Here is an 8,148-nt window from a genome sequence, read left to right as displayed (position 1 = left end):
ATGGGCCAGGAGTTGCTCTATGAGACATATCCTTAGGAAATCTTTAAAGGTGCATTTCTTTACTTCACCAAGACTGAGGCTGACCTGGACTATTCTGACATACATTGTTACTTACAGCCGATGTTACCAAAACAAAACAATTTCATTTAAATATTGTCATCCTTCAGTATGCCACGTTAAAGCTGTAATTCAGCATCCTCAGCATTGGCAATTCTGGATGTAAGATGTACTTTCTCAATGCAGGCCCTTTCAGAACACAGGTCTGTAGTTTCCTGAGTTGTAGAAACACAGAATACTTCCTTAAAAGACCTGAGCAGATAGTTGTTTTCTTTCCCATTCTACTAAGTTATGAGCATAAACCAAAGATTCAATATTAAATCAAACTAAATATTCATTTAAATGCTCTATTGAACTGCAACACATTTTAATTTCTCAGGCTCTGTTGATGACCTCTCATGATGCACTGGCCTTTTGAACCATAACAAAAAGCATATGAAAGACATTATATACAAGAATGCACACACAATAATACATAGCAAAGATTGGAGGAATAGATTTTCAAAAAGATATGATTCCTTAGTATATTCCCAGGCTTTAATATTTCCCAAGAATTGTACAGTGTCTGTGCATTTAGTAACTTTAGTGTAGTATTGTTTCGACCAGTTTTCATTTGAGCATTTGCAAGACCTGTGATATTCACAGCCTCCATTGTGATGGTCAAGCTCCCCATAGCTAAATGTATTTGCTGAGAAAAATCACCTTTGCCTTTGATTTGAACTTGTCTCCCAACAGCTTTAATAGGGGACCCTTGGCTCTTCCTATGCTGGAGAAGGTGGGAAGCAACAATCTTGTATTGACTCTATCCTTGTCATTCATTAATTTTTATTTCCTTCAGAAGTAACCTTTTCCAGGCTCAAAATTCAAAGCTAACTTAATCCTACATGTCTTAGTTGCTTTTAGCAAGAAAGCCAGTCCACACGAAGAATCATTCGTTTCAGCCTTCTCTGTGTTTTCCTGGTTTTATTATAGCATTTCTGAGGTACTACAGACAAAATGTCTCTCTGACAGTCAGCTAAAGACAAATTATAAATATCTTACCTTCTCTTCCCGATTATTTTTCAGCACTTCACCAAAATAAAGCCAAGAAAAAAATCCAAGTCCATCCAGGAAACATGTTTTCAAGATGATGAAAAACCTAATGGTTAAGGATACTGTTCCTTGCTAGATTTCTTCCAGACCACAGTATTAACTAGGATTTAGTAGGATATTGAATAGCAATCACAACAAGAGAGAAGGGAGTGCCTCCTAGGGAAAGACAAAGACTGGAAAGTATGTAGGGTCACAAGAGAAGAATGATAGAATCTGACCTCCCATTATAGTTATATGGAAAAACCAGTCAGAGAATCTTTTAAATGTGTTGACAAAGTAAGAGCAGATAGGTAATTTTCACTAGGGTCATGGCACTGGTGAGACTAGTAATGGAACATAATATAAAGTGCTATTATAAAGTGAGTTTTAAGCTAACACTGAAATCCTCTGCAAGATGATGAAGAGCCACAATTTTTTTTTTCCATGCTGAAAAATTATGTTTTTTTGTAAAATTTGTTTCTCTGATGAACATAAAATACTGTGGTTGCATCTAATTTTTCTTCTGGGAGAAGATCCCCCAGAGTGGACATTTTTTGGTAGTCATGACCCATGGTTTCCACACACACTGCTTGGAAGCCAGGATTTTGTTTACAAAGAAGTCAGAGTGTGGGTGTTGGGAGGGGAATGACATATGCCTTAGTCTCACTCTGATAAGGAGCTGGGATGGTGCCAGAGTGCCATATAGACAGAGCTTAAACACTGACTTCACTGCAGAATACATAAACCTCTGCTGGGAGGAAATACCAGATATAAAACGGGTCTTTAATCTTGCAGACAAATTCCAATTAGGAAAGCACCACACGCTTTTTACACTGGGCATGATTAATCACTGGAACAAACTACCAGTAGAATTGATTAATTCACCCTTTCTTGACGCCTTTGAGTCAAGACTGCATGCACTCCTGGAATTTATGTGATAGCCAAACACATGTTATAGTCAAGTACAATACTTGTTATTGAGGTTAATATTGTGGGTAATCTATTTTTTTTTTTTTTTAATACAGTGGAGGTAAAGTTAGAGGTCTTTTGGCCTTGGAATTCCTTAAAGCTGATAAAGACTCTTATTGTGGACAACACTGCTCTGTTCTATATATGATCATCCTCCCTGTATTCTTATCTTGCACTTTCCCTCTGTTGTCTGTAACAGACTTTCCATTTGAAATTTCAGCCCCTTAAATTTTTTTAAGTGGCTTCATTCCCAAAAATGTTAATTATTGAATCTAGTAGGAACTTAGTAAATTAATAAGAGACCCTAAACACTTAACTGGATTTGAGTCCAAACACATTCCAACGAGCAATAAACAAGCAATATGGAGATAAAATCCCTACTATTCACCAGCAAGACTCATTCTATGTAACCTTCATTTTGTAGCAGTTAGCTCCTCATGAGAGTACAAAACTGGGAAGTTCCTGGGTCACCAAATCAAATTTCTTGATATGTTCAAGGGGTATTTGGATAGCTCTTTTCATAAATGAATCAAAATCCATTTTCAGAAAACTAATTCCATTGTCCTAACTCTAATATTCTCCCCTCCATCCTATCCATTGTCATATCTCTATTTCTTCTTATTCTAAAATCTAATGACTATATAATCACAATGCAATTTTCAGCCCTCAAAGTCTGTAAATAACTGATTGTTCTTTACCCACATTTAGGTACCCAGTACTTATATCTCTCTGGAGCATAGGTGCCAATATATTTAGGCCAAGTGACCATACAAGATTTAGTCTTTGTTTACCCAAGCCAAACTCTTTTACTTACTCCACTTAAAGACAGGTTCTCCACTCATAACATCACTGTGTTGGCCTTCATTATTCTTTCAGTTGGAATTGGTCTTTCTTAATTGTGGATGACAGCGATGCTCTGAGGTCTCAGGAGGGCTGTAGATGATAGCAGGATCTCTGCATCTTCTGAAAAAAGACAAGCTTTGCATTAGCCTTTTTCACAGCTACATCACATCAGTGGCTTGCAGCCATCCAGTCTCTGTGTAAGACATCCAAATCCCTTTACTTTTCATTAGTTGTGACAGATAAATTTCTGCCTAAAAGTAGAAATTCTTGTTATCAGTCCCTGAGGACGCATGCCTGTACTTTGTGCTATTGGATTTTACTCCTTTTCTGGTACTCCAGTTCTCACAATCCAACACTTCTCCCAGTAGTGTATCTGGCTTCTCCTTGGCATGGCCAGCACTGCCTATCTAATTTGTATTGACAAATTTCAGTGGTGGACTTTTTTTGTTCTTAACTTATTAGTGCTCACTGCTCTGTGTTATTTGTTCTGAGTCTTCATTCGAGGGAATGAATGGGGATCAGTGTCAATAAAAGTATTCCCTGAAAGAATGCTCTTGTAATGATCTCTACTGCAACAGTAACTATTGACTGATAGACTTTGAGCAATACTTACACAAGGATTTCTGCTTGGTCCTTAAAAGGGGTGAGAAATGAGGACAAGGGGCTTCCAATCTTGTTCTGGTAGTGACAGTGAATGTGGCCCATTCCCATGGGGAATACACAAGGGTTTCTCTGGGCACACAGAGGCTGGCCAGGTGTTAGCACTTCCTCCAGGACAGGTGGCTGGCACTCCATCTTCACAAGAAAAAAACAAACCTCCTGTGAAGAAATTCTAATCTCCTCAAAATGACATGTCTGCAAAAGGATGTAATTTACTCATAAACATGCACAGGGATTTTCAGATTACTTTCCAGTCCTGCCTGTGGGTAGCTCATCATGCTGATTACATGTCTACTTGGGGGGTTATTTTCAGGTTGAATTTCCTCTTTAGAATCTGGTAATATATGTTGATTTTAAGTTTAATCTTTTAACTTATTTGGATAACTATGAAAATATTGAGTAAATATGTTTACACAGGACAGTGCATATAAATTACAATACAGTTCTGTCTTTGTTGGATATAAATACTGTGAATTCACTCATCCTCGCCAGTTAATAAAAGTACACAAATGTTCACTAAAAAGCAAAGATTATATAATCCCCAATTATCACCAAAAAAGAAAAAAAAAAGCCTTTATAATGTCCATCTGAAGGCAAATTCTGCCTACATTCTCTCTCAGAGCATATAGGTAAGTGCATTTCTCAAATTCTCGGGTGATTATAAACTTAAATATGAAGACACATTACTGGTTTCATTAGAAGCACTAAAATATTTGATTTCAGAGACTGGATCTTTGTCACAAGGTAAATTATTAATGTTATTTGGCATCTAATTATTTCCAAATGTTTTTATTGCTATATATTAAATTAGGGGAGACTAGAAAGGAAAGAGTACAATTTGAAATTGACTGCCAACTTTTAAATGAGATTGTTTCTCCTGAGACTGTGGTGATTGGAACTTGCATTAGCAGCTCATTGAAGCACATATATTTCTTCTGACATATGTCATAGTTAGATCTTTTTATTGATGCCAAAATGCTTTTCTGTTTTAAAGCATTGCCACACAAGACTCCTTCCTAGAAATTGTTTATATTGCAATTATGCATTTTGCAACACTCCAAATATATATTACTGTTACATTTCATGGATATAACACCAGCTAGTAATACTGTGGGTTTTTTTTTCATTGCTATTTGTTTTGCAAATATAGAACTACATTATTTGTGATTTTCTTTCCACTTAAAAAATGTTTCATTACTACATAATGAATAATAATCTCTTTCAGTATTTCCATTGTGTAAAAAACTGTACTCTCATGGTAATATTTGCTTATTGTCCTCCACAGTATGAAGCTGCAAATATTTGACCTTGACTTACAAATTTGGGTGGAATAAATACAAACTACTGCCTGAATAAAAACTGAGGCTGAGGTCCAAATCTTTAAAGTCTTTAAAATACCTCATTAACATTTTGATTTGTGTTTTCAAGAAAAAACAAACACACAAACAAACAAAAACCCCAAAAAACCAAAAATACCAACGTATCATGTAATATCCTTATTTATGTTCATAGTATCTATAAAAAATTAAAAGTTAGAAGGAACAAGAGAGAACCTTACGTTCTAAGACTATAACCTTGAGAAGAACTTTGTCCAGTATTTTTGGGTCAAACCTAAGGTTGGAGTTTGAACATATTCCTTTGTTTTTTTGTTACATCTAGATAATCTGTGTTTCAATCTGAAGTGAACTGACAAAGGACTTGGATCCAAACCACCTCAAAAAGCAAGTCCTGAGGAGTCTTTTAGCACAGTGATACATCCTTCTTCCCTGCCAATCAGCAAAGATTATTAGTTTTAAATTAATTCTGCAGCAAAAATGTTTGCTTGGTTTCTGATTTGAAGTTGGTTTAGACCAGCCTACCCTGAAGCAAAAGAGTGAGTTCCTAACTGCCTGGAAACTTCTGGCTTTGTGTCGTTTCAACATAACCTTGATCCATGGTATGGCTTGAAAATGAGATACAGATCAACATGACTTCAACTGTGGAAATCATTTCACCTGACCCCAGTCACCCATTCTGTAATTCTATGCCTTTGAAGTATTTTTATCAACTCTTGACATGGACAGGGGTAACAAAAGACATTTCTAGGCTGCAAACAATCTATTCAAAACCAGTCATTTGAAATAGGTTAGATGAATTCTACAGTTGCCAATTTTTCTTCATTGACTATAAAAGAGAAAGGAGAACATCCCTCTGAGGAATACTTTATGATGCCCAGTATCTGTTGGCAAATGTCCAAATTGAACACCTCCTAACTATACAGCTGAATTGTTCTTTAGGCTCCACAAAGTAATGACAAGATGTTTTCTTTTGATACATGTTTATGCTCTTAGTGTCCATAAACCCAACTAGTTTAGTCACTTAAATTTAGGTATCTAAATTTTGAACTCAGTTGAGTTGAAAGGATTTGACAGCATTGCTTGTAAAATAGGCACCTACCATTTGAGATATGCTTTAAATACCCCAAAAATCATAGAATCATAGAATGTCCTGAGTTGGAAGGGACCCACAAAGATCACCAATCCCAACACCTGGATGCGTAAAATATAGCCCCCAAAATATCACACGTTGTCTGAATCTGCATGGGGCTAGCAGGAGAGGTAAGAGGCCTACAGATGGACCTATGTCCTCTGTCCCATCAGGCTGTGGGACCTGAGACAACGGATCACAACATTTCAAATGGCAGAAGATGGCTCAGCTTGAGGCACACTCTGGGTGTCAGAATCTAACCTACCTGTGACTGGTGAATCACTACAGGGGCTTTCTTTATATAAAAAGATAGAAAGTTTCTAATATTGGGAAAGAAAGAGTGAAAGACCAAATTCTGGAATACAACAGAACTGCTAGTCTGTTGTGGAGTCACTTCAGGTTATACACTAGGGAGGGGAGATTTGGGAGAAGTTCTGTGGAGGAATAGCTCAATGTTACAGTTTAAGTACAGAAATTCAGGAAAGAGAACTTTAATGATAAAGGACTGGACAAGAAAAGGCAGTCATAACAGCCTTGATGATTTGCAAGTCATGGTTCAGGTCCCAGTAGTCATAACATTTAAAAAGCAACAATGGAATAGAGGTGGTCATGTATGGGTGCTGCTTATTTTTAATGTCTTTACTGGACCCAGCTTGTTCATGCTTTTTTTCTTACCTGTAAGATTAGAAGCATGTATCTTGAGTGAAACAACATCTAATGGCATGCCTCCAGAAAATGGCAGTTCAGGAAAAATGCACGCTGGAGTTTCCTAAAAAAATCAAAACATCAAGATTAACTTGTGCTTCACAAGTTTCATTTCCATTGCAATTACTCCAATGGCTGTTCCCATTTGGTCAAGTCAAGCACAGGCAGCAGTCTTTCCAAGATGCCACTTCCTAGTTTGCACACATCTGTTTTTGTTGAAGAGCTCTGTATTTTCCAGTGTCGAACCAGGACAGCCTGCCCTGCTGTCAGCCACCCTCAGAACAGGCAATCAATAGCTGCCGACTCTTTCCGTGTAGGGTTTTCTCTGCCTCTCTCCTTGTACAGCCTCTGTTAGGTTCTGCTGGGGGTGTACAGCCTGATATAAAACTTTCCATTCAGATGAGCAGATTTGACAGATTTGTCTACTTATTAATAGACTAAATTCAGCAGAATTTAAGATGCAAATTTATTCTTGGCCTATTTTTCTTTTTGCATTTTCCATCTCAGTTTTCTCCCCTGTGCTTTTTCCCTGGCTGTTTATATTCCCTTGTCTCCTTTGGTCCATATCAACAACATTAAGAATTGTAATCTGTTAATCTTCCACAGCTCACTAGATTACCTTTGCAGTGAGGGAAGATGCCAGTGAGGCTGGGAGTCTGTGATCTTTCCTCCTCACATCGTCCTTGTGGGAGGATTATTAATGGCACCCTGAAGGGAAGAACCAGGCCCACCTCCCCTTCAGCAGGCAGAGACCGCATTTGCAACAGCAGAGAGAATAAACTCCTAGCATGGGCAAGGGCAAAATGATAAGAAGCCAGCTGAACTTTTGTAGTGTCTGTACTGGCAGTGATATTGCAGTAGGGCAGGTCACCATGGTGGACATTTTGTGAGGAACAATGGCCGCACCAGCAGCCATCTTGTCCTTGCTGAGGGGAGGACGGCTCTGTGCTTGGTGCCTCCAGAGCTTCTTTTCCACTAGGGCCAAGCATAGCAAATACACCAGTTCTGTCTAAATTCAGTCATCTTTTTGGGTATGGTGAGAGAGCCTGAGGGACAGAGGAACGTACTTCAGCCTGGTGAGGGAGTGACATGGGCTGCTGCAGTCCTCCAAGGGTAGCAAGAGAGTCACAGAACTGTAGAATCATTAAGGCTGGAAAAGACCTCCAAGATCACCAATCCAACCTTCAATCTAGTATCGCCATGCTCACGAAACAACATTGTGAAGTGGTTTTATCTTTGTTTCAATATCTACTCATTCATGTAACACTTCCAGGGATGGTGACTCCACCGTTTCCCTGGGGACTCTGTTTCGATGCTTAACCACTCTTGCAGTGAAGAAATTATTCCTAATACACAACCTGAACCTCCCCTGGTGCA

The 8,148-nt window shown here is 38.2% G+C and overlaps 1 long non-coding RNA gene across 1 annotated transcript; it reads right to left on the bottom strand.

Moving 5' to 3' along the window:
• Positions 1 to 2,080: 2,080 nt before the first annotated feature.
• LOC137471988 (uncharacterized) lies at positions 2,081 to 7,885 on the bottom strand. Its single transcript, XR_010997945.1, has 3 exons — positions 7,391 to 7,885; positions 6,742 to 6,835; positions 2,081 to 3,060 (listed from the first exon to the last, which is right to left on the bottom strand). It is a non-coding gene; the product is annotated as an uncharacterized lncRNA (long non-coding RNA).
• Positions 7,886 to 8,148: the final 263 nt, after the last annotated feature.

The sequence above is a fragment of the Anomalospiza imberbis genome, chromosome 3, assembly GCF_031753505.1.
Source record: "Anomalospiza imberbis isolate Cuckoo-Finch-1a 21T00152 chromosome 3, ASM3175350v1, whole genome shotgun sequence".
Lineage (NCBI taxonomy): Eukaryota > Metazoa > Chordata > Aves > Passeriformes > Viduidae > Anomalospiza > Anomalospiza imberbis.
Note: the sequence above shows the minus strand (reverse complement) of the source record. Positions and strands in the feature narration are given on the sequence as shown.